The sequence below is a fragment of the Bufo gargarizans genome, chromosome 8 (assembly GCF_014858855.1).
Source record: "Bufo gargarizans isolate SCDJY-AF-19 chromosome 8, ASM1485885v1, whole genome shotgun sequence".
NCBI lineage: Eukaryota > Metazoa > Chordata > Amphibia > Anura > Bufonidae > Bufo > Bufo gargarizans.
Window position 1 is genome coordinate 117,643,193 of NC_058087.1, and position 27,903 is coordinate 117,671,095.

The following is a 27,903-nucleotide window of genomic DNA, read 5'->3' on the forward strand; positions in this document are numbered from 1 at the left end:
GATGCTTTGTCCAGGATACACTGCTTGTTGGCTAAAAATATCCAGACCTCTGGTCTGGAGAAGAGGGGGGGATATGTGGTAAGGTGAACAGAAAAGTGTATGGTAAAGTCCTGGAAGGGGTGTATATCCCACCCAGCTTTCTCAACTGGGTGAGGTAAATAAAATCCAAGACAGGTTTTCCCCTAGCCTGAGGGATCCCAGCGGAAGCCAGCTGGGATCATCAAGGGGAAATAAAGCACAGTCCAGGCTGTCAGTCTGAGCAGAGGAATGCCTGGAGAAAGCCTGGGAAGCTGGCTGCCCTGCTGGCTAGAGAAGCAGAGTTCTCTGTGTGACCCGTGTTCAATAGGTGACCTAGGATCCTTACTGTATTAGCCAGGGCCCAGACGGGCAGGTGTTCATTTTAGTTTGGTTTACGTTTTGTGGTGCTGGACCTTCACTATACCCAGTGAATTATAACTGGGGTTGCCTGTATTGCTGGAGTGTGATAAATAAAGCAGCATTTGGACTTTAACCCTGTGGTCTGCAAGAGACTCTGTCACCGCCGCCCAACCTGAGAGTGTAACCCCTTACACACTATATAAGCTAAATTGCCCTACATTTGTTTTTTTTCTAATATTCGCTATATATTCTTGTTTTAGAATATTAAGAATATTAAAAAAAAACAAATATACAGTTGTATCATCGTTAGCGCTCCCTGCAGACTCGCATCAGCGCGTAACAATAGCGAATTTCATTTGTGAACCCGAAGCGCTTGGGGGTGCAATTTTGCTAAATGAACACCAAATGGCGCTTGGAACTACAATACATGGGAGAGTAGTAAGCACCTAAAGAATATCATTATCTACAGTACTTGCGGCTGTGTTAAGCCGTATGGTCTGTCGGGTAGCCGACTTAATCATCCTCCTGTTCCCTATACTCTGTACTGTACAGTATACAGGTCCTTCTAAAAAAATTAGCATATTGTGATAAAGTTCATTATTTTCTGTAATGTACTGATAAACATTAGACTTTCATATATTTTAGATTCATTACACACCAACTGAAGTAGTTCAAGCCTTTTATTGTTTTAATATTGATGATTTTGGCATACAACTCATGAAAACCCCAAATTCCTATCTCAAAAAATTAGCATATCATGAAAAGGTTCTCTAAACGAGCTATTAACCTAATCATCTGAATCAACTAATTAACTCTGAACACCTGCAAAAGATTCCTGAGGCTTTTAAAAACTCCCAGCCTGGTTCATTACTCAAAACCGCAATCATGGGTAAGACTACCGACCTGACTGCTGTCCAGAAGGCCATCATTGACACCCTCAAGCAAGAGGGTAAGACACAGAGAGAAATTTCTGAACGAATAGGCTGTTCCCAGAGTGCTGTATCAAGGCACCTCAGTGGGAAGTCTGTGGGAAGGAAAAAATGTGGCAGAAAACGCTGCACAACGAGAAGAGGTGACCGGACTCTGAGGAAGATTGTGGAGAAGGACCGATTCCAGACCTTGGGGGACCTGCGGAAGCAGTGGACTGAGTCTGGAGTAGAAACATCCAGAGCCACCGTGTACAGGCGTGTGCAGGAAATGGGCTACAGGTGCCGCATTCCCCAGGTCAAGCCACTTTTGAACCAGAAACAGCGGCAGAAGCGCCTGACCTGGGCTACAGAGAAGCAGCACTGGACTGTTGCTCAGTGGTCCAAAGTACTTTTTTCGGATGAAAGCAAATTTTGCATGTCATTCGGAAATCAAGGTGCCAGAGTCTGGAGGAAGACTGGGGATGTCCAGTGTCAAGTACCCACAGTCAGTGATGGTCTGGGGTGCCATGTCAGCTGCTGGTGTTGGTCCACTGTGTTTTATCAAGGGCAGGGTCAATGCAGCTAGCTATCAGGAGATTTTGGAGCACTTCATGCTTCCATCTGCTGAAAAGCTTTATGGAGATGAAGATTTCATTTTTCAGCACGACCTGGCACCTGCTCACAGTGCCAAAACCACTGGTAAATGGTTTACTGACCATGGTATTACTGTGCTCAATTGGCCTGCCAACTCTCCTGACCTGAACCCCATAGAGAATCTGTGGGATATTGGGAAGAGAAAGTTGAGAGACGCAAGATCCAACACTCTGGATGAGCTTAAGGCCGCTATTGAAGCATCCTGGGCCTCCATAACACCTCAGCAGTGCCACAGGCTGATTGCCTCCATGCCACGCCGCATTGAAGCAGTCATTTCTGCAAAAGGATTCCCGACCAAGTATTGAGTGCATAACTGAACATAATTATTTGAAGGTTGACTTTTTTTGTATTAAAAACACTTTTCTTTTATTGGTCGGATGAAATATGCTAATTTTTTGAGATAGGAAATTTGGGTTTTCATGAGCTGTATGCCAAAATCATCAATATTAAAACAATAAAAGGCTTGAACTACTTCAGTTGGTGTGTAATGAATCTAAAATATATGAAAGTCTAATGTTTATCAGTACACTACAGAAAATAATGAACTTTATCACAATATGCTAATTTTTTTAGAAGGACCTGTATGTGCTGTATTTAATTAAAAAGTATGGCAATACATGAATAAAAATACAGCCATGTACAGTACAGTACATACACATGCATGAATTAGCGCTGCTGCGCAGCTTACTGTAATTACCGTCTAGTCACGTTCACCCTTATGAAAACACAGAGGTGGCGGAGATTACAGTAACCTGCGTGGCATTGACAATATACGGTAATGTACTGTATACTGTCCCCTTCATCACGCACGCAGCCAAAAAGAAGTCGGGGGAAGTTCACCAGACAGCTACTGTACACTGTACAGTACAGTACTGTACAGTAGCTCCGGCTCACGATGTTGCGCCTAGGACTAAGTTGAAATCGCAATGCGATTCAGAGAACTTGAATTAATCGCATTGCAATTTAAACTTTCTCAAATCCAACAGTTATTATATCTGTCAAATGGAGTAGCTATATATATATATATATATATATATATATATATATATATACAGCTGGTATATTGTGGGCACTGAGTGTAAAGTCATTTGTGTCATAGAAAAGACTAATTCTATAGGAGAAATGCCAGGAGTAGGGTGCATGAGGATGCAGATACCTTGCACCTTTTGGTTACTAAAGAAACAAAGGACGCTATCTCGGCAGCGCTGTGAATAAGAAAACCCGACAGCCTAGCTCCACAGCAGCTTCTCTTGTCAGAGCTGCACAGGGGGCCTTTTTTTGGGCTGCTCCTATTCTATGCTGCTACAATTATATTAGAATATGGAAGTTAACTGAACTTGTCTTATTCCCCTCTGTGAATTGGAACACTATCTAACTCAGGTGCTGCTACATAAACTATGATAATTATGGGTATTAATTTATTTGTTTGTGTCTGCGCCTGGATCTATCACTAATTTAAATTTATTGTTATTTTTTATTCATTGCTATTTTTTATTGCTAGTCATTATTTTATCTGCTATATGAATTTATTATATATAAATATATTTTATATATTTATATTATATATACATTTACATATAGTATAATTAGTCTAATATTGTATAATTATTTTTAAATACAGAGGTTATCTATCTTTCTATCTATATCTATATATGTCCATTATACTGTACAATACACTATATCTAAATCACCATACCTCATATGGATCATGGAATAAATAATTATACAATATTACACTAATTATACTATATGTAAATTTATATATAATATAAATACTGTATTAACATTCAGCCACTATAGGAACAGAGCTAATAAATACACTCTGTATCCACTACTTCAGAGAAAAACAAATAATAAATAAAACTAAATATGGAAAACTGCATCAAGATACAAAACAATATACACTTAAAGGATAAAAAAAACTGATGAATGCAATAATATAGATTGTTTATCTGACATACTTGAAGCAAACGATCTTATTACTTGAAATTGGGACATTCTCTAATAACTTTCCTACCCCCCACTCTCAGTATGGCTACAATAGGATCTAAGGCCCCTTTCACATGGGCGAGGAGGGGCTGGAGGAGTTAAAAATAGGGCTGGAGGGGTTAAAAATTAATAAAAAATAATAAACTACTGTACAATGGACTAACTGTACATTCATATATTTATGTATCAATCACAATTATGATTCCCCCTCCCCCTACAGGCTGTCTGTGAATTAGATCGCACGCTATCTCTCTACACACTGATGAACTGCCATCCCATTCACTGAAAGCTCGTAGACAAAAGGAACTCCCTGTTTGGGGGAAGGGGGGTATTGTCTGCAGGCTGAAAGTGCAGGTTATTTTCTGGCTGGAGACCATTTCACTGCGCTTCTGGTGGAGTACGTGTTTATTAACTAAAATCAGGACAATAGCTAAAATGACCAGCAATAATAAATAGAAATACATATAAATAAGTGATAGATCCAGGAGCATACACAAACAAATAAATTGATATCCCATAAATACTATAGGTCCTTCACTAACTGCCTGCTGTCTCTGTTATATGGCAAATTCCATTAAAAGATCGAAGCGCGGACATTGATAGTTACTTACCAACTACTGACACCTTGTCTATACTGCAACAAATTGTTGTGAACTTTGATACATATATATTCTCTATTCTCCTATTCTATGCTGCTACAATTATATTAGAATATGGAAGTGAACTGAACTTGTCTTATTCCCCTCTGTGAATTGGAACACTATCTAACTCAGGTGCTGCTACATAAACTATGATATTTATGGGATATTAATTTATTTGTTTGTGTATGCCCCTGGATCTATCACTATTTCAAATGTATTGCTATTTTTAATTCATTGCTATTTTTTTATTGCTGGTCATTATTTTAGCTGCTATATTGATTTAATATATATAAATATATTTTATATGTTTATATTCTATATAAATTTACATATAGTATAATTAGTGTACTATTGTATAGTTATTTTTTAATACAGAGGTTATCTATCTATATATGTCCAATATACTGTACAATACATTATATCTAAATCACCATACCTCATATGGATCATGGAATAAATAATTACACTAATTATACTATATGTAAATTTATATATAATATAAATACTGTATTAACATTCAGCCACTATAGGAACAGAGCTAATAAATACACGCTGTATCCACTACTTCAGAAAAAAACAAATAAATAAAAATAAATATGGAAAACTGCATCAAGATACAAAACAATATACACTTAAAGGATAAAAAAAAACTGATGAATGCAATAATATTGAATGTGTATCTGACATACTTGAAGCAAACTATCTTATTACTTGAAATTGGGACATTCTCTAATAACTTTCCTACCCCCCACTCTCATTATGGCTACAATAGGATCTAAGGCTCCTTTCACACAGGCTGGAGGGGTTAAAAATAGGGCTGGAGGGGTTAATAAGGGGTATAACACTCAAGTATGTCAGATACACAATCATTATTATTGCATTCATCTGTTTCCTACCCCCCACTCTCAGTATGGCTACAATAGAATCTAAAGCCCCTTTCACACGGGCGAGATGGGGCTGGAGGGGTTAAAAATGGGGCTGGAGGGGTTAAAAATTAATTTAAAAAAATAATTTAACTCACCTTAATCTACTTGTTCGCGCAGCCCGTCTTCTCTTCTGTCTTCTTTCTTCAGGACCTGGATAAAAGACCTGTGGTGACGTCACTACGCTCATCACATGGTCCGTCACATGATCCATCACCATGGATCATGTGACGGACCATGTGATAAGTGCAGTGACATCACAACAGGACTTTTACCCAGGTCCTGAAGAAAGAAGACAGAAGAGAAGACTGGCTGCGCGAACAAGTGGATTAAGGTGAGTTAAATTATTTTTTATTAATTAGAAGACGGGCTGCGAAAGAGATCCAACATTAAGAATAGCAAGAATAGGTGTGGGAATTGTCCTGGCAGATGGGAGGGGGGTCGGTGGGGGGTGCCGTCAAGGAGGAAATGATCAAAAGGCTTTGCTAAATACAAATGTATCTATACTGTACATGTTGTTTTTCGATTCTGTATTAACATTCAGCCACTATAGCAGGCATGTCCAAACTGCGGCCCTCCAGCTGTTGCTAAACTACAACTCCCAGCATGCCCTAATAGCTGTAAGCTATCCAGGCATGCTGGGAGTTGTAGTTTAGCAGCAGCTGGAGGGCCGCAGTTTGGACATGTCTGCACTATAGGAACATAGCTAATAAATACACTTTTTATACAACACTTCATTATATATCTGTACACACCGCTCTATTATATATCTGTATTCCGCAGACTTCAACAAATCCGGTACAATGTATCACCAGGTGTTATCCAAATCTAATCCACTTGTATCACAGATGTAAAGACATAATTGAGCGGTGTATACAGATATATTATAGAGCTGCATATGCAAATATATAGTCTAATATTCTCGATGTACTGAATCATAATTGTGATCGATACATAAATATATGAATGTACAGTTAGTGTATTGTACAGTAGTTTATTATTTTATATTTATTTTTAACCCCTCCAGCCCTATTTTTAACTTCTCCAGCCCCTCCTCGCCCATGTGAAAGGGGCCTTAGATGCTATTGTAGCCATACTGAGAGTGGGGGGTAAGAAAGTTATTAGAGAATGTCCCAATTTCAAGTAATAAGATTGTTTGCTTCAAGTATGCCAGATACACAATCAATATTATTGCATTCATCAGTTTTTTTTATCCTTTAAAGTGTATATTGTTTTGTATCTTGATGCAGTTTTCCATATTTATTATTTGTTTTTCTCTGAAGTAGTGGATACAGAGTGTATTTATTAGCTATGTTCCTATAGTGGCTGAATGTTAATACAGTAATTATATTATATATAAATTTACATATAGTATAATTAGTGTAATTATTTATTCCATGATCCATATGAGGTATGGTGATTTAGATATAGTGTATTGTACAGTATAATGGACAAATATAGATAGATAACCTCTGTATTAAAAAATAATTATACAATATTACACTAATTATACTATGTGAATTTATATATAATATAAATATATAAAATATATTTATATATAATAACTCAATATAGCAGCTAAAATAATGACCAGCAATAAAAAATAGCAATACATTTAAAATAGTGATAGATCCAGGAGCATACACAAACAAATAAATTAATATCCCATAAATATCATAGTTTATGTAGCAGCACCTGAGTTAGATAGTGTTCCAATTCACAGAGGGGAATAAGACAAGTTCAGTTCACTTCCATATTCTAATATAATTGTAGCAGCATAGAATAGGAGAATAGAGAATATATATGTATCAAAGTTCACAGCAATTTGTTGCAGTATAGACAAGGTGGCAGTAGTTGGTAAGTAACTATCAATGTCCGCGCTTCGATCTTTTAATGGAATTTGCCATATAACAGAGACAGCAGGCAGTTAGTGAAGGACCTATAGTATTTATGGGATATTAATTTATTTGTTTGTGTATGCTCCTGGATCTATCACTAATTTATATGTATTGCTATTTATTATTGCTGGTCATTATTTTAGCTATTGTCCTGATTTTAGTTAATAAACACGTACTCCACCAGAAGCGCAGTGAAAGGCACCAGCAGTGAAAGGGTCTCCAGCCGTTAATTAACCTGCACTTTCAGCCTGCAGACAATACCCCCTTTCCCCCAAACAGGGAGTTCCTTTTGTCCACGGGCTTTTAGTGAATAGGAGGGCAGGGCATCAGTGTGTAGAGAGATAGCGTGCGATCTAATTCACAGACAGCCTGTAGGGGGAGGGGGAATCATAATTGTGATCGATACATAAATATATAAATGTACAGTTAGTCCATTGTACAGTAGTTTATTAATTTTTAACCCCTCCAGCCCAATTTTTAGGAGCTAGGCTGTCGGGTTTTCTTATTCACAGTGCTGCCGAGATAGCGTCCTTTGTTTCTTTAGTAACCAAAAGGTGCAAGGTATCTGCATCCTCATGCACCCTACTCCTGGCATTTCTCCTATAGAATTAGTCTTTTCTATGAAGGATATTTATTTAATTGTAGGATAATTCTAGCCTTCTGAGTTATGTTAATGTGCAATAGACACAAATGACTTTACACTCAGTGCCCACAATATACCAGCTGTATATATATATATATATATATATATATATATATACACACACCATTTGACAGATCTAATACCTTAATATGTTATTACATCGCAATGCGATTAATTCAAGTTCTATTAATCGCATTGCGATTCAACTTAGAGCTTCTGTCGACTTCAGTGCTCATGGAGTGTCCCCATCACCATGGGAACGGCTCCATGCTAGAATGTACTGTTGGATTTGAGAAAGTTGAAATCGCAATGGGATTAATTCAAGTTCTATGAATCACATTGCGATTTCAACTTAGTCCTAGGCGCAACATCGTGAGCCGCAGCTACTGTACAGTACTGTACTGTACAGCGTACAGTAGCTGTCTGGTGAACTTCCCCCAACCCCGCCACCCCCAACTTCTTTTTGCCTGTGTGAGTGATGAAGGGGACAGTATACTGTACATTACTGTATATTGTCAATGCCACGCAGGTTACTGTAATCTCCGCCACCTCGGTGTTTCCATAAGGGTGAACGTTACCAGATGGTAATTACAGTAAGCTGCGCAGCAGCGATAATTCATGCATGTGTATGTACTGTACATGGCTGTATTTTTATTCATGTATTGCCATACTTTTTAATTAAATACAGCACATATACTGTACAGTACAGAGTCCAACAGAGTATAGGGAACAGGAGGATGATGAAGTTGGCTACTATTTTTTATTTTTATGGTCTATACGGCTTAACGCAGCCGCAAGTACTGTAGATAATTATATACTGTAGGTGCTTACTGTACACATACGGGGGGGGGGGGGGGGGGCACTAAGTTTAGGGCAGAACAAACATTAAGAGTGATAGGCAGAGTGGGGAGGGATGACGGGAGCCGGTAACACGGGAAGCCGCTCTGGCCAATAACTACGATAATTTGAATACTTTAACTAAACACTGCCATCTAGTGGCTTAACTGTGTATTGCTACACTGATGGAGATAAAAATAGCGTTTCGGTACTAACCAATTGCGAAAAAAGGAAGCGGTAACGATGATACATCTGTATAGCACTATATCGAATATATTAGTTTTTTAGAATATTTGTCTTTTTATCCATCTGAAGTCATGATTCCTCCCTGCTTAAGTTACTTATTCGAATATGACCCCTGCCGCTCATCACTAATAAGGATGCATCTCACTGATTCAGCTGAAGTATTTGCCAAGAATGCTGTAGCTGATCGTAAGAGAGGGATAGATTAAATTATCTCTTCTGTTTTTTTTTTTTTTTTTGTAAGGTGGCTATCAAGCTTGTTTAACAGTAGGTACATGGCTCTAGCCATGGATGTAACAGTTATGTTAGTTTTAACGCTATACATAACAGCTTCCCATGACTTTCTTGGTAAACAATCTGGCTTTATTTCCATAGGATTGTGTAATTGGAAGGAATCCTCAAACTCAGGCAGGTCAAACAGTAGTCTACTTCTGAACTCCCTAGAAGCCCCTAGACCCTCAGAAATTTAATCATCTTCCATAATTGGTCTGGACGTTAATTATCCAGTAATTTTGTTATTCAAGTTGCACACTTCAGAGATTTGGACTTTGCTCTGGTCTATTTATCCCGCTGTTAAAAAGGAGAGAGCAAACATATCTCAGCCCCAAGAGCTCCATGAGCACTGAAGTCGGCAGAAGCTCTAAGTTGAATCGCAATGCTATTTATAGAACTTGAATTAATCGCATTGCGATGTAATAACATATTAAGGTATTAGATCTGTCAAATGGTGTACCTATATATATATATATATATATATATATATATATATATATATATGTCATATGTGTGGATACAAAATGTTTCCCCTATGGGGAACTCATGGAGGATGTAGCAGATGGAGGGTCTGAGCCATTCATGCGGGCTACAAGGGTTTCCAATCCCATGCCAGACATAGTAGAGAGTAGCAGACCTCGGATCTTCCATGGCTTCCTCATTACATATGTCCCCAGGAGTGGTGTCTGATGTCACATCCTGAGCGCAGTAGTGAAATTCCAGGTACACACAAAGCGCTCTGACTCTGCCCCCCTATTCACACATCCGTAATTTGGGTCCGCATTTGTTCCGAAATGTGCGGACCTATTCACTTTAAATGGGAACGGAACGGATGCAAATCTGCATTTTCGGGATCCGCAATTCCGGTCCTGAAAAAAATAGAACATGTCCTATTCTTATCCGCAATTGCAGACCAGAAAAGGCATTTTCTATTATAGTGTCTGTGATGTGTGGTCCGCAAATTGCGGATCGCACATTGTAGGCATCCGTGTTTTCTGAATCCGCAATTTGCGGAATAGCAAAACCCTTATGGACGTTGTGACGGTATGCGAGGTGAGGTGGTGGATGATAGGTATGTTTCACCTCGCATGCGCTGTTGTCAGGGACTGAACCGGAATCCGGCCCAGGTTTTTCCAGCCTCTGTGGCAGGCTTGGTTCCGGTCCAGAGATTATGGTCCACTGGAGTTCACCTCCAGGTGGACTTTAAATAAACAGGAAGAGAGCACAACAGGTCTCTCATGTGCTGAGTCTCAGGACTGTAACCTGTGTTGCTGAAGAGAGAGCTATGTTTGGATGCGGGAAAAACAAAAGGTTTGCTTTACTATTTGTGTTGTGGATGTTGGGGAGCAGCCCCACACCGTATAGTCAGGACACGACTGCATAGCTTAGCACCGGACGGCAAGGATTTACTTTATGTTTTGTTTGTTTTCTGATGTGCAAACCTTTGTGCCTAAATAAACCTGGCAACAAGCCAGATTTTCAAGGAAACTGCCTGCTTACGGACTGTCTGTTCAGAAAAAGGTGATCCCCATGAGCTAATCTCCCACACGTGGTGGACTCAGCGGGCATTTTCTGAAAATGGAGGAAATGTTAAAGGCCCTGCTACAGGCCAATGCCGCTCAGCGGGAATCCAACCGCCAAGTCGCAGAGGCCGCTGCAGCACAACAGGCCGCCCAACAGGAGATGAACCGGCAGTTCGCAGAGGCTCTTGTGGAACTGAAAAAGGGGTTCGCACCTCCTGCGCCAGGGGAACCAAAATTGGTATGGATGACACCTACTGATGATGTTGAGGCCTACCTTGCGACTTTTGAGAGAGTTGCTGTCCGTGAGGAGTGGCCAAAGAAACAGTGGGCGGGTCTAGTGGCCCCGTTCTTGACCGGGGAACCTCAAAAGGCGTACTTTGATCTCGAACCGGATAAGGCCCAGGACTATGAGACACTGAAGACGGAAATACTTGCACGCTTGGGTGTCACCATGGCAGTCCGAGCCCAGAGTGTGCATCAGTGGAGTTACTCCAGCAGCAAGCCACCTCGTTCTCAAATGTTTGACCTGATCCATCTCACCAGGAAGTGGTTGCAGCCAGAGACCTTGACTGTCCCTCAGATCGCGGAGCGGGTAGTAATGGACCGGTACCTGCATGCGCTCCCTGCGACACTGAAGAAGTGGGTCGGACAAGGGGACCCCAACACTGCAACCCAATTGGTGGACCTAGTGGAGAGGTGCCTTGCTTCTGAGGACTTGCTGAATCCGTCTATGCCCCACCGTGGAGCGTCTTGGGATGCAAGATCACCTCCAGGATCTGGTAAGACTGTTCCAGGGTTCAAAAGCAGGGGTAATGTTAAGACTAATTTTGCAGCTAATGAGACTGTGGGTCCTAGACCTGGAGACTGGCCAAAGAAGCCAGGAAGGTCTTTGGGACCCTTTAAAGGACTGGGGGTAGAACACATACAGTGTTATCGGTGCCATGCATTTGGGCATATTGCTGCAAACTGTCCTTTAAATGATGAACCTATGCAGTGTGACTATGCTTACAGGAAAAGACACATTTCTCTTTTTGCACAGGTCGCGTGTACTGTGGATGGAAAACCACTCACGGCCCTGCTAGACTCGGGTAGTGGGTGACACTAATCAGGAAGGATTGTGTAAACCCCACCAAACTACATCCCAGTACTATCGGGGTCATTTGCATTCATGGGGACACACAGGACTACCAGACAGCAGTGGTTGAGGTTGATACCCCTTGGGGCAGTGTGACACATTCAGTCGGGGTGGTGCCGTCGCTGCTTCACGAAGCGTTAGCGGGGAGAGATTTTCCCCATTTTTGGAGCTTATAGGAAGGCAAGGGGAGACTGGTAGATAGAGCTCCCCCTGCTGGGGAAGCACAGGCGCTTTCGCCAGATCCTTTTTTCCAAAGGGAAGGGGACGTTGTTGAAGAAGCAGAAGAGGCCACCCCGTATCGAAGCGTCATAGAGCATGTCTCCTTGATGCAGGATCGAATCGCAGCTGTCTTGCCCCTGGTTCGTGAACATATGGAGCGACCCCAGGAGGCCCAGAGGAGGGTCTACAATCGGGGTGCCAAGGTCCGTACTTTTAGCCCGTGGGGACCGAGTGTTGGTACTGGTTCCCACGGTTGAAAGCAAGTTCCTGGCTAAGTGGCAGGGTCCCTTTGAGGTGGTTGAAAAAGTAGGAGAGGTAAACTACAGGGTCTACCAACCCGGGAAACGGAAGCCACACCAGATTTATCATGTAAATCTCTTAAAACCCTGGAAGGACAGAGAGACTTTGTTGGCCACGTCTCCGGCCGTAACAGTCCGGCGACTGGTGATCCCTGACGTCCCCATAACGGAGTCCCTATCCCTGGTGCAACAAAGTGACGTTAGGGCGTTTTTGTACAAAAATAGAGACTTTCTCTCCCCCTTTACCCGGACGAACCAACGTGATTCAGCATGACATAGTGACAGAACCTGGGGTTCGCGTAAATGTAAAGCCATATAGAATACCGGAGGCCAGGCGAGAGGCAGTCGCAAAGGAAATAAAAATTATGTTAGAGTTGGACGTGATAGAAGAGTCCCACAGTGATTGGTCGAGCCCCATAGTGCTGGTCCCAAAACCCGATGGCACTGTTAGGTTTTGTAACGACTGGAAACTGAACAGTGTCTCCAAGTTCGATGCCTACCCGATGCCTCGGGTCAACGAACTCGTGGACAGGTTGGGACAAGCCCGCTACATAACGACCCTAGACCTGACGAAAGGCTACTGGCAGATACCCCTAACTGAATTGGCCAAGGAGAAAACGGCCTTTTCCACTCCGGAAGGCTCGTTTCAGTATAAGCGGATGCCTTTTGGTCTGCATGGAGCTCCTGCATCATTCCAACGAATGATGGATAAAACTTTGAGCCCACATCGCCTGTATGCAGCTACTTATTTGGACGATGTGGTCATCCACAGCCCAGATTGGGAATTGCACCTGCTCTGGGTACAAGCAGTGGTAGATTCCCTTAAGAAAGCAGGTCTTACGGCCAACCCCAAAAAATGTGCCATAGGCCTGGAGGAAGCCAAATACCTTGGCTACGTTATTGGCCGGGGACTGGTCAAGCCCCAGACCAATAAGGTTGAGGAAATTCAAAAATGTCCCCAACCGATAAACAAAAAACAAGTTCGGGCCTTTATTGGCATTACGGGGTATTACCGGCGGTTTATACCCAACTTTGCCACCATTGCCGCCCCTCTGACCGACCTGACAAAGGGCAGAGGAATCCTGAAGCTGAGGAGGCCTTCCAGAAGTTAAAGCGGGCCCTTTGTGTACTACCGGTGTTGGTAACCCCGGACTTCTCAAAGGAGTTTGTGGTACAGACGGACGCCTCTGAGGTGGGCCTAGGGACTGTCCTATCCCAAACCAGAGAGGGTGAGGAGCACCCAGTGGTATAACTGAGCCGAAAGCTGAACGAGCATGAAAAGAACTATGCCATTGTTGAGAAGGAGTGTCTGGCTATTAAATGGGCCCTAGACTCGCTGAAATATTACTTATTGGGAAGGTCGTTTAAGCTCGTCACCGACCATGCACCCCTAAAGTGGATGTGTAACAACAGGGAAAAAAATAGCCGTGTGACAAGATGGTTTCTGGCCTTACAGCCCTTTAAGTTTTCAGTAGAGCGTAGGCCGGGCAAGCTCCAAAACAATGCAGATGCCCTCTCCCGCATGCATTGTATGCTGGGGACAGTTGCTCAGCCGCAGGGGCTAGAGCAGAGGGGGGGGGGGATATGTGACAGTATGCGAGGTGAGGTGGTGGATGCTAGGTATGTTTCACCTCGCATGCGCTCTGTTGTCAGGGACTGAACCGGAATCCGGCCCAGGTTTTTCCAGCCTCTGTGGCAGGCTTGGTTCCGGTCCAGAGATTATGGTCCACTGGAGTTCACCTCCAGGTGGACTTTAAATAAACAGGAAGAGAGCACAACAGGTCTCTCATGTGCTGAGTCTCAGGACTGTAACCTGTGTTGCTGGTCCGCCCCCTTACCCACCCATACCACGCCCCTTTTTAACACCTTGCACGAGCGGGGAAAGTCACAGATTGTTGTGGAGAAATAACCTTTGCAAACAGGAAGTTCAGGAGAGTGGAGGGACTCAAAGGGAACCTATCATGTTGAACGTGGTTTCTCAGGCTACTTTCACAACTGCGTTCAGTGCGGATCCGTCTTGTATCTGCACAGACGGATCCACACCGATAATGCAAACGCTTGTATCCGTTCAGAACGGATCAGTTTGCATTATTCTTTAAAAAAAAAAAGTCAAAACCAAAACGGATCCGTCCTAACCTACATTGAAAGTTAATGGGGGACAGATCAGTTTTCAATTGCATCATATTGTGTCAGTGAAAACGGATCCGTCCCTATTGACTTACATTGTAAGTCAGGATGGATCAGTTTGGCTCTGCCTCCAGAGCGGAAGACAGGCGCAACAGAGCCAAACTGATGCATTCTAAACGGGTCCTTATCCGTTTAGAATGCTTTGGGGCTGAACTGATCCATTTTGGGCGCTCGTGAGAGCCCTGAAACGCCAGTGTGAAAGTAGCCTAAGCTGAAGGCAGCATGTTATGGAGTAAGAGGAGCTCAGCAGATTAATATATATATTTTTGTTAAAAGGTTCAGTATGCCTTGAAATTTATATTTCTGCTCATTCTGAGCTTTGAAGTCAATAAGCCTTCCTTCTATGACTGTGCTTACAGAGATAGCTGTCAATTACTGATAAAACTGCCTCCTTGACTTCAAAGCCCAGAATAAGCAGAGAGTTAAATGAATGAAATACAAGCTACCGTATTTTCCGTTCTATTAGATGCACCTGCCTATAAGACGCAGATAGGTTTTAGAGGAGAAAAAAAAAGAAAACATTTTTTTTTTCATTAGCCCTCAGCTCAGAGCACCAATGTTATTACACCCCAATCTTACCCCAGCTCAGACCCCCAATGTAAAAAGACCACCAATCAGACCATAGATCATAGCTCCTATGTGAATGACCCCCAATCAGACCTCAGATAAGAGCACCAAGGTGAAGAATACCCCCTCATTCAGACCTCAGATCAGACCCCCAATGTGAATTACCCCAATCAGACCTCAGATCAGAGCACCAAGGTGAAAAAGACCCCTTCATTCAGACCTCGAAACAGATCCTAAATGTGAATGACCCCCATTCAAACTTCAGTTCAGACCCCCATGCTCACAGTATACAAAAAAAAAATTAACTTGCCTCTCCTGCTTCAAGTGTCACCGCTGCTCTTCCTGCCGCGATGTGCTGTGACCAATGTTGCACAGCGTGAGGTCACAGAGCGCTGATGTTCTGAGCCTGAAGGCGAAGACAAGGGAGCAGTAAGTACAGAGCCCGGGGAGCGCTGAATTCAATGCTTCCCGATCCTCCTGACCTATATTAATGTGCACTTCCATTACAACACGCAACAACAAAAAAATTTTTTCGTCTGCTACTGGGCAAAAAACATTTGTCCTATACTAAATAAAGTGTGCGGATTACAAAACTGATGTCAGAATTGTTGTAAGACGTCACAAAATTTGGCTAAGCATAAGTATGCCTGGAAAGCATTGAATCATTTTGAACGAGTTTTACTCCAACAATTACCTGATCTACATCAAAGTTTGCGTAGTAAACAGTGTATAAAAATGTAATGGAATAACAAAAATTACAACTTTTCCCGCAAAAAAAGGCCCTCATAAGGCTATGTGAATGGAAAAATAGAAAAGTTAGGACTATGGGAAGGCGGGGAGCAAAAAACAAAAATGGAAAATCCCAGGGTACTTAACCCCTTAAGGACTTACTATTTCCCGAATCCTTAAGGACTCAGGGCGTACCGGTACGTCCTAAGTTTAAATCGAGATTGCTGAGCTGCGGGGGTTAATCCGAACAGGATGCCGGCTGAAATCATTCAGCCTGCATCCTGTCACAGGGCCAGGGGGGGGGTCAATTCAGACCTGCGGTTTGCTGCGCTTTCTGGGACCGCGGGGATCAGAAACTTTAAAATGCCCAAAATGTTGATTTTGCACCCCTGCATGATTTTATGCCGACGGGTGGTGAGTATGGGGGCGGGGCGGCAGGATCCCCCGCCCGCCTCCTCTTGAAAATTAATTGGTGGCCAGTGGTTATACCAGAGTATCAGCACATTGCTGACACTCTGGTATAAACGGCTGACATCTGTGCAGATGTCAGCCGTTTAACCCTTTCCATACCGTGGTCCGTACGGCCCGCTGTATGGAAAAGGTTAACTGTCAGGGTCAGGGAGCTCCCACAGGATGTGGTCACAGAGGTAGGGAGCCCCCCTCCTTACCCTTCCCCGTCTGCTCAGTTGTGGCCACAACTGAGCAGACGGGGAAGGTTCCCATGGCAACAGGACGCCTTCTCAGGCATACTGCTGTCCATGGTGCTGAACAGATCTGTGCTAAAGGCATAGATCTGTTCAGACAAAGTGTAAGTAAAATACAGTGCAATACACTATATAGAGTACTGTACTGTATTATACTTGTTGCAGAACTGTCTAGGGGGCAGGGCTGCAGGTCCTAACTAGACACTATGCTCTTGCACTTGACTTTGCTACAAATTGGTGAGCGTTCCTGTCAGATTGCTCAGCTATGATGACATATTGAAACATCATCACCATCTATTGTAGTGAAGAGTAGTGGGGCTCCACCCCCTCACCTCCCCTGCGCAGCTCCGTAAGTGGAGGCAACCAGACCTACTCACATTCTAGGATGGGTTGCATGTGGCCATTTTAAATCGATCCCGGAGCACTCCTTTAATTTTTAAGCTGCATTTAGACTCTGCAAAGAGCAGTTGATTGCCGGGAAGGAAGCACACCTCAGATCATTTCACTCGTTCCTCAGGTGATATGCGGTACCTTTACACAGATCGATTGTTGTGAACAATCGTAGGAACGCTCGTTCTAGGCGATTGACCCGTACATTGGGCCCTGAAAATGTGAGTTTAACCCCTAATACATAGTAACATAGTATATAAGGCCGAAAAAAGACATTCGTCCATCCAGTTCGGTCTTTTATCCTGCAAGTTGATCCAGAGGAAGGAAAAAAAAAAACTGTGAGGTACAAGTCAATTTTACCTACTTAAAAATTCCTTCCCGACTCCAATCAGGCAATCAGAATAACTCCCTGGATCAACGAACCCTCACTAGTAGCTATAGCCTGTAATATTATTACACTCCAGAAATATACAGGCCCCTCTTGAACTCTTTTAGTGAACTCACCATCACCACCTCCTCAGGCAGAGAGTTCCATAGTCTCACTGCTCTTACCGTAAAGAATCCTCTTCTATATTTGTGTACAAACTAGGGGTGGGCGGTATAGGCGATATAGGCGATATGCGATATGAATTTGGGCCACGATATGGATTTTCGCCATATCGCCGGACCGCGATATGATCGCGCGCACCATGTTCTGAGCCGGCCGGCACAGCGGAGGGAGGAGGAGGGAGGAGGAGGGAGTCTCTCCCTCCCCACTGTGCGCGGCTGCCGCTGAACACCAATGAGGACAGAGTAGGAGGAGGAGGGGAGGGACTGTGGCCACTGCACTACCAATGAATGTGCCGGCCATATCCCTCAGGGTCCCCCTCCTCCACCCCATCATTGGTGGCAGTTTGCAGTTCCGATCGGAGCCCCAGCAGTGTAATGCTGGGGCTCCGATCGGTTACCATGGCAGCCAGGAGTCACGCTGCTGTAGTCCTAGCTGCCATGGTATGTTAGTGAGCAGAGAGCAGCGCATTATACTCACGTGCGCTGTGGCCGGCGGTCGCTCCTTCTTCTGTCTGTGCGGCGGATAGCTAATGCTTACAGCATTAGCAATGCGCCGCACAGACCTATGAGAAGAAGGAGCGACCGGCAGGCCACAGCGCACGTGAGTATAATGCGCTGCTCTCTGCTCACTAACATACCATGGCAGCCTGGACTTCAGCAGCGTGACTCCTGGCTGTCATGGTAACCGATCGGTGCCCCAGCATTACACTGCTGGGGCTCCGATCGGAACTGCAAACTGCCACCAATGATGGGGGGGGGAGGGGGACCCTGTGGCCACTGCCACCAATGATTAATACTGGGGAGGGGGGGTTTGCGTTACCAGAGGGGGCAGATCAGAGGCTGGGGAAGGGGGGCAGATCAGAGGCTGGGGAAGGGGGGCAGATCAGAGGCTGGGGAAGGGGGGCAGATCAGAGGCTGGGGAAGGGGGGCAGATCAGAGGCTGGGGAAGGGGGGCAGATCAGAGGCTGGGGAAGGGGGGCAGATCAGAGGCTGGGGAAGGGGGGCAGATCAGAGGCTGGGGAAAAGATCAGAGGCTGGGGAAAAGATCAGAGGCTGGGGAAGGGGGGCAGATCAGAGGCTGGGGAGAAGATCAGAGGCTGGGGAAGGGGGGCAGATCAGAGGCTGGGGAAAAGATCAGAGGCTGGGGAAAAGATCAGAGGCTGGGGAAGGGGGGCAGATCAGAGGCTGGGGAGAAGATCAGAGGCTGGGGAAGGGGGGCAGATCAGAGGCTGGGGAGAAGATCAGAGGCTGGGGAGAAGATCAGAGGCTGGGGAGAAGATCAGAGGCTGGGGAGAAGATCAGAGGCTGGGGAGAAGATCAGAGGCTGGGGAGAAGATCAGAGGCTGGGGGGCAGATCAGAGGCTGGGGGGCAGATCAGAGGCTGGGGGGCAGATCAGAGGCTGGGGGGCAGATCAGAGGCTGGGGGGCAGATCAGAGGCTGGGGGGCAGATCAGAGGCTGGGGAAGGGGGGCAGATCAGAGGCTGGGGAAGGGGGGCAGATCAGAGGCTGGGGAAGGGGGGCAGATCAGAGGCTGGGGAAGGGGGGCAGATCAGAGGCTGCCGCCATGGTCAGCTCCCTGCTGTTGTGTGCACTATGCACAGGGCAGCAGGGAGAGTGTAAAGTCCTATTCACCCTAATAGAGCTCTATTAGGGTGAATATGACAAGGGTTCTAGCCCTTAAGGAGGCCAATAGTTAATAAATAAAAAGTAAAAAATAAATAAAATTTAAACACCCCCCCCCAATATAGAAAACAATATATCGCAATATATATCGCATATCGCACATGCTTAAAATTATATCGCAATATAGATTTTAGGCCATATCGCCCACCCCTAGTACAAACCTTCTTTCTCCAGACGCAGAGGATGTCCCCTCGTCACAGTCCTGGGGATAAATAGATGATGGGATAGATCTCTGTACTGACCCCTGATATATTTATACATAGTAATAAGATCTCCCCTCAGTCATCTTTTTTCTAAAGTGAATAACTCTAATGATTATAATCTTTCAGGGTACTGTAGTTGCCCCATTCCAGTTATTAGTTTAGTTGTCTCTACAGTCAATTACCATACCCTTTTAAAATAAACTTTTTATTATTTATCTTTAAAATAAATGCTCTTAATGGTGGCTTGATGTCATACAGAGAGTGCAAGCCTCCAGGCGTCTACTCTTATAGCATTAGCCACACTAATGACATACAAACAATACAGACTTAGGCTACTTTCACACTAGCGTTCGGGCGGATCCGTTCTGAACGGATCCGCTCGTAATAATGCAGACGGAGGCTCCGTTCAGAACGGATCCGTCTGCATTATTTTTAGCATAGAACAGCTAAGTGTGAAAATAGCCTAGTACGGATCCGTCCAGACTTTCAATGTAAAGTCAATGGGGGACGGATCCGCTTGAAGATTGAGCCACATTGTGGCATCTTCAAACGGATCCGTCCCCATTGACTTACATTGAAAGTCTGGACGGATCCGCACGGATCCGCACGCCTCCGCACGGCCAGACGGACACCCGAACGCTGCAAGCAGCGTTCAGCTGTCCGCCTGTCCGTGCGGAGGCGAGCGGAGCGGAGGCTGAACGCCACCAGACTGATGCAGTCTGAGCGGATCCGCTCCATTCAGACTGCATCAGGGCTGGACGGCTGCGTTCGGGTCCGCTCGTGAGCTCCTTCAAACGGAGCTCACGAGCGGACCAGCGAACGCTAGTGTGAAAGCAGCCTTACACAGCACGCTTTGGGCACAAATCGAGAGGCCTTGCTTACCCCTAAAAAACAAGATAAGAATGAAAAAGCACAAACCCAACTTCTCTCTATTTATGATACTGCAAATAAAGAGGTAAAATAAATACCAGAAAAGTACTGGCCAATCCTCAAAATTGATCCTAAAGTGAGTAATAACATAACACCAAGTATTACATACCGTAAAGGCAAAAGCTTGAGAGATAGGCTAGTGCGTAGTCACTATGTACCTTTGGCGCCGCTAGGAACTTGGCTGGACAGTAGACCCACGGGTGTGTTTAGATGTGGAGCATGCAAGGCGTGCGCTTCCATTTCCACAAGTAAGAAAGTTACATGCTCGGTGACTGGCAGGATTTTCGCTATAAGAGATTTCATCAATTGTAGGACAAAAGGTGTAATCTATATCTGCCAATGCCCCTGCCCTAAAGATTATATAGGGAAGACATATAGGGAACATGATTTAGTGAAGAAGAATGTCACGACAGTCGCCGATCATGTGAATGAATTCCATGGAGGAAGTGCTAAAGCTCAACAATTTTCGGCTTTGGAATGTGTACCCATGTCCCCTAGAAAGGGAGACTGGAATAAAAAAAAATCCTCCAAAGAGAAGCAGAATGGATCTTTAGATTAAAGTCCCAAGCACCCCTAGGCTTGAATGAGAGACTATCCTTCTCATGCTTTATTGAATAGTGTAGATTTGGTCTGTACACCAGCCCCACAGCTGGATAAGAGAAACTGGTCTGACTGTGGGATTGGATTACATTCTAGATGGATGCTATGGATTTGGATAGCTTAAATAGATAAGAATGGGAATGGATTAAAGGGGCATTATCATATTAATGATCACTGTTAAATCTGTTAATGATTTAACAGTGATCATTTTTCTAAATATATTTAATTAACAAAAGAAACCTATACTTACCTGACTGTTGTCTTCCGTCTCCCCTGGTTACGGCCACCGCTCTTCTCAGGAATCGCGGTGGCCGCGCGTGCGCAGACGACTTCTTTTCTTCTCCCGGCCGGCCACGCACTGTACTGAACGCGCACGCAGAGTCCGCGCATGCGCCATGGTGACTTCTTCCTGGCAAGTATACTATACTGGCCAGGAAGAAGTCACCAGGGCGCATGCGCGGACTCAGCGTGCGCGTTCAGTACAGTGCTCGGCCCGGCCGGGAGAAGACATCAATCAAGATGGAGCCCGCCCCCTGCTGAGTGCCGAAACCAGAAAGTGGACGGCGCGCCGGGAGCAGGTAAGTATAAAACTGCGTGTTGAGAAAACCCTTTAATATCTCCTGACAAAGAAAGATCACCCTGTGAAGAGAAATAAGCCCATAAAGCTTTTGTTTAATTTATTAGTGACCGTTCAAAAAATGTTCATAAATGCCGGAAGCACTCAAATAAATACAAGGTGACGCCACCACCCTGGACCCTCATGATTGTGATCTGTCATGAATCCAGGCCTTTATATTTGAAGATTCCAGATTCCTCCATGTCCTAATTATGGGAAGGACAAAAAGAATTATAGCATCAGTAGTCACTGGGGGACCCCTCCCCCCGTGTAGGAGACGTATCAGGGGTTAAACTGTTCACCGCATAGCCTTAAAGGAGCGCCAGCGTCTTCACTCACTCCTAGCAATCTCTAGAGGCCGGTGTCCTAGCGATTTGCAGAACTGGAAGTAACATCTGCACTCCACCGTACCAGAAGTAAGGTTGCGGCGTGCGTTCCACGGGCCAGAAGGGCCTGAGGAACGCCGATTTTTAAAGCACAGAATTTCCCATGTACACCACTGCCATATAAACCCTGGGAGGAGGCAGTCACGATAGGAGCTGGGAGCTTAACTGTAAGTGTACCTGAATATCCTTGGATGTTGAAGCAAAGAGTATGACCTTGACTAAGGGTCTCTCTGTATATATCTTCACTTGCATCCAGTACTTGTTTCTTATTATATATGTTGGATTACAGGTAGCAGCCCCTACTATCAAAACAGGAGCTAGCGCGATACCCAGCCCGCATCTGATAAGGTCTGTTGTACCATTGTTGATTATTACGTCTGCAATATTCATTTTACACGACAAATGGAATAATGCATATACGGTGATCGTATCACTTACCTAGACACTGCAATAAGTGGTATCACTAGATAGACACTGTAACAAGTTTTTACTATATTATCTGTATTACTGGAACCAAGACCCCCTGAGGAGCCTTGAGTGGGCGAAACGCGTTGGAGCATTGCATTGTACAACAATCATCTATGTTGTGGTAGTATCATATTTTTGTTAATTGTTTACACTACATTATCACTGTTAGGGTGTTGCAGGGAAAGTAGAGAAGGTATGCGGACAAGGAACCCCACCATCAGGGGCGACCCCTGGGCAAAGGTTAGAAGGAGTATGCACTAGGGAAAGAACTCCCATACTAACCATTGACCTTCTAATTCACATTGTACACTGTGTAAGTCTGTATTGTTTGTATGTCATTAGTGTTGTGGATGCTATAAGAGTAGCCGGCTGGAGGCTTGCACTCTCTGTATGACATCAAGCCACCATTAAGGGGCATTTATTTTAAAGTTAAATAATAAAAAGTTTATTTTAAAAGGGTCCAGAAATAGACTGTAGAGAGAATAATATTGATGAGAGGACCTACAATATCTCAAAATATAATAATAAAACGTGTTACTACTTTAGTTGCCCTCCTCTGAGCCCTTCCCAGCTCTGATATGTCTGCCTTGTTCACAGGAGCCCAGAACTGTACACAGTACTCCATGTGTGGTCTGACTAGTGATTTGTAAAGTGGCAGGACTATGTTCTCATCATGGGCATCTATGCCCCTTTTGATGTAACCCTTTATCTTATTAACCTTGGCAGCAGCTGCCTGACACTGTTTTTTACAGCTTAGTTTGCGGTTTATTAAAATTCCTAGGTCCTTTTCAATGTCCGTGTTACCCAGTGTTTTACCATCTAGTATGTACGGGTGATTTGCATTATTCCTTCCCATGTGCATAACCTCACATTTGTCAGTGTTAAACCTCATCTGCCATGTCTCTGCCCAAGCCTCTAATCTATCCAGATCCATCTGTAGCTGTATATTGTCCTCTTCAGTGTTAATTACTTTACACAGTTTAGTGTCATCTGCAAAAATGTATATTTTACTGTGCAAGCCTTCTACAAAATCATTAATAAATATATTGAAGAGAATCAGGCCCAATCATGACCCATGAGGTACTCCGCCAGTGACAGTGAACCAATCTGAGTGTGTACCATTAATAACCACCCTCTGTTTTCTATCATTGAGCCAGTTACTTACCCGCATACAGACATTTTCTCCTAATATACAACATCCATTGATTTGCCGCTGTCAAGTCTAGAACTTACCTCCTCATAGAAACTGATTAAATTAGTTTTACATGACCGATCCCTCATGAAGCCATGCTGATATGATGTTATTTGCTTGTTTTCATTTAGATCCTCCAAGATAGCATCTCTTAGAAAACCTTCAAACAGTTTACCCACAACAGATGTTAAACTTACTTATAGTTTCCGGGGTCTCTTTTTGCACCCTTTTTGAATATTGGCACCACATAGAGTATAGAGTCTGTAAATATCAGAAATAAGGGTCTGGCTATGACATTACTTAATTCTCTTAGGATACGGGGGTGTATGCCATCTGGCCCTGACAATTTGTCTATTTTAATCTTATTAAGTCGCTGTTGTACTTCTTCCTGGGTCAGACAGGGCACTTTTAATGGAAAATTTATTATACATTCTGCATTTCATCTGACAGTTTATTTTCCTCAGTGAATACAGTGGAGAAAAAAATACTTAATAGCTTTGCTTTCTCCTCGTCGCTCTCTGCAACTGCCCCCTCATTGCTCTGTAGAGGGCCGACACCTTCAGATTTATACTTTTTACCATTTATATAATTAAAGAATATTTTAGGGTTAGTTTTGCTCTCTTTGGCAATTAATCTCTCGGTCTCTAGTTTGGCGGCTTTTATTTGTTTTTTACATATTCTATTTTCTTCCTTACAGTTTTTCAGAGCTTTCTCGCCACCCTCCTGTTTTTGTGATTTAAATGCTTTCTTTTTGTCATTTATTGCTTTCTTTACAGTTCTATTCATCCACATTGGTTTCTTTTTGTTCCTTAACCTTTTATTTCCATAAAGGTATGTACCTCTCACAATTAGATTTTAGGATGCTTTTAAAAAATATCCTATTTTGTGGCAGTACTTTTTTTTTTGAGGACTTTTTTGTTCCTCCCTGTAGAAACACTAATTTGAAGGATAATTGGAAGGTTATTACTTTATGGTCACTATTTCCCAGGTGTCCCTCAACCTGCACATCTGTTATTCTGTCAGGTCTATTGGTTAATACTAAGTCCAGTATGGCCGCCCCTCTAGTCGGGTCCTAAACCAGTTGGGAAAGGTAATTGTCTTTGGTTATTGCCAAGAACCTGTTTCCTTTATAATATGTACAGCTTTTATTTTCCCAGTCTATATCTGGGTAGTTGAAGTCCCCCATAAGAACCACCTCATTATGATTTGCCACCTTGTCTATCTCGTTTAGTAGTAGATTTTCTGTGGACTCTCGTATATTAGGTGGTTTATAATAAACTCCTATTAGTAATTTATTATAATTTTTGCATCCATGCATTTCTAGCCACAATGACTCCACATGTTCATGTCCCTCACTTATATCTTCTCGGACTGTGGGCTTTAGACAGGACTTTACATAAAGGCAGACCCCTACCCATCTCCGGTTTTGGCGATCCTTTCTAAACAGACTGTAACCCTGTACATTAAGTGCCCAGTCATAGCTATCATGTAGCCATGTCTCAGTTATTCCCACTATGTCAAAGTCCTCCTCACACATCACTAATTCCAGTTCACCAGTTTTATTAGTCAGGCTTCTGGCATTAGTATACATACATTTAAGAGCTTTGTTTATATTTTCTTTACCCTACACCTTTTCTTCTGAACTGTTCTAGTCCCTCCATCCATTCCTCCCCCAGTCCCATTAACTTGCCCCCGGTCTCTATCTGCACTATCTTCCCCTCCTATAATGTAATTACCCTCCCCCCCAGTCCCTAGTTTAAACACTCCCTCCAACCTTCTAGCCATCTTCTCCCCAAACACAGCTGCCCCTTCCCAATTGAGGTGCATCACATCCCTACGATAGAGCCTGTAGCCAAGAGAGAAGTCGGCCCAGTTCTCCAGGAACCCAAAGCCCTCCTTCCTACACCAGTTTTTGAGCCACTTGTTTACCTCCCTAATCTCCCACTGCCTTTCTTGTGTAACTCGTGGTACAGGCAGTATTTCGGAAAACACTACCTTTGAGGTCCTTACCTTAAGCTTTTGACCTAAATCCTTAAAATCAATTTTAAGGACTCTCCACCTTCCTCTAACTTGGTCATTGGTTCCAATATGGACCATGACTGCTGGGTCTTCTCCAGACCCTCCCAGTAATCTGTCAATCTGATCCGCGATGTGTTGAACTCTAGCGCCATGAAGACGACACACTGTTCGGCGATCACGGTCTTTGTGACAGATTGCCCTTTCTGTGCCCCTAATAATAGAGTCTCCCACTAGTAGCACCTGTCTGACATTCCCATGACTGGCAAAGGAAGTGTTCAGATGCAGCAGTGCTGTCCATGAACTGACATCTCCCTCATCTGCCAACCGTGCAAACTTGTTAGAGTGTGACAAATCATGGCTAGCCTCCCTGGCATTCTTCCCTCTACCCCGCTTTCTGTTAAGCTAGCTACCTCACTTTCCTCACCCAGCTAGCTACCTCACTTTCCTCAGCCTCCTCGCTTTCACCCTCCCCACATCTTCCCCATAGCGTGCTTGCTCAGTGAGCAGCAAACTCTTTTTCAAATTGTTAACACCTCTCAGTGTTGAAACTCGCCCGTTTAGATATTTAATTTGTGATTCCAAACAGGTAATTTGCTCACAATTTGAACAATGATATACACCCTTGAACAGCTGTTCCAGGACTGCATACATCAGACAAGATGTGCACTGGACTGCGCTGTCAATTATGAAACACATACTAATGGAGATTATGGCGAAAAATACAATATAACGCGGTAATAAGAAACTGATTTATTGCAATCCCCCATTGAACTCCCTGACACTGAAGTCACTTAATCTAAAGTCGCACACTTATACAAACACACACCTAAATCAAACACGTGATGCGCAAACTTGCGTTATATGCCCGCTTATATAAATGGAGCTCTCAAAAGCAGCCTATTTTGTTTCCTCTGTAATGTAAGTCTATCTGTAACAATAACTATAGTTTTATTGTTCTGTCTTATGTTGGTGATGTATCACCACCCCATGTACAAATGTGTAACATCTTTTAAATGTCGTACCTTTCTCCTAGTCATTTATTTGTACTTCTGCCTGATGAAGGGGCCCCTGTACTCTGAAAGCTTGCACACATAATATTTCTGGTTTTCCAAAGAAGACACTGCTGTAATGGTTTTGTTCTTTTTAACGAAAAATAATTTAAACATAGTAACACAGTTTGCAAGGCTGAAAAAAGACATCTCTCCATCCAGTTCAGCCTGTAAGGCCTCATGCACATTCCCCAATGTACTGAATGGATGGCACATGAGGCATTATCCTGCAAGTTGATCTAGAGGAAGGCAAAAAAAAAACTGTGGTAGAAGCCAATTTTCATCATTTTAGGGAAAAATGTTTTTTCTAAACTGAATAGTCAATTGTAAAGTGACAGGACTATGTTCTTATCACCTCCAACATAGCCAGATCGATCTGTAGCATCTCTTTGATGGCCAAAAAGTTAACTTTTTGTCATCGTATGGAGGAAGGTGTTCTGGTCATCAGACCAGAACAGCTTCCTCCATACATTTAAGGAGTCTCCCGCGTGCCTTTTCGCAAACTCACAACGTGCCTTTTTGTTTTTAGCTTAATGTAATGGCTTTCTTCTGGCCACTCTGCCATAAAGCCCTACTCTATGGAGCGTACGGCTTATTGATCTTCCTATGTACAGATACTCCAGTCTATGCTGTGGAACTCTGCAGCTCCTCTAGGGTTACCTTAGGTCTCTTTGCTGCCTCTCTGATTAATGCCCTCCTTGCCCGGTCCATTAGTTTTGGTGGGCGGCCGTCTCTTGGCAGGTTTACTGTTGTGCCATGTTCTTTCCATTTGATGGTGCTCCTGGGGATCATCATAGATTTGGATATTTTTTGTATAACCTACCCCTGACTTGTACTTATCAACAACATTGTCCCTTATTTGTTTGGAGAGTTCCTTGGTCTTGATGGCAGTGTTTGGTTTCCTTAGGTGTTGCAGCCTCTGGGGCCTTTCAAAAAAGGTGTGTATATGTAATGACAAATCATGTGACACTTAGATTGACACAGGTGGACATCGTTTCACTAATTATTTGACTTCTGAAGGTAAGTGGTTGCACCAGAGTTTTTTATGGGCTTCCTAACAAAGGGGG

At 43.6% G+C, this 27,903-nt stretch overlaps 1 protein-coding gene across 3 annotated transcripts in view; it reads right to left on the reverse strand.

Annotated features, from left to right (window-relative positions):
- Positions 1-27,903, reverse strand: part of VPS16 (VPS16 core subunit of CORVET and HOPS complexes) — a 517,606-nt gene that overhangs the window by 246,707 nt on the left and 242,996 nt on the right. The gene's annotated exons all lie outside the window — the stretch shown is intronic.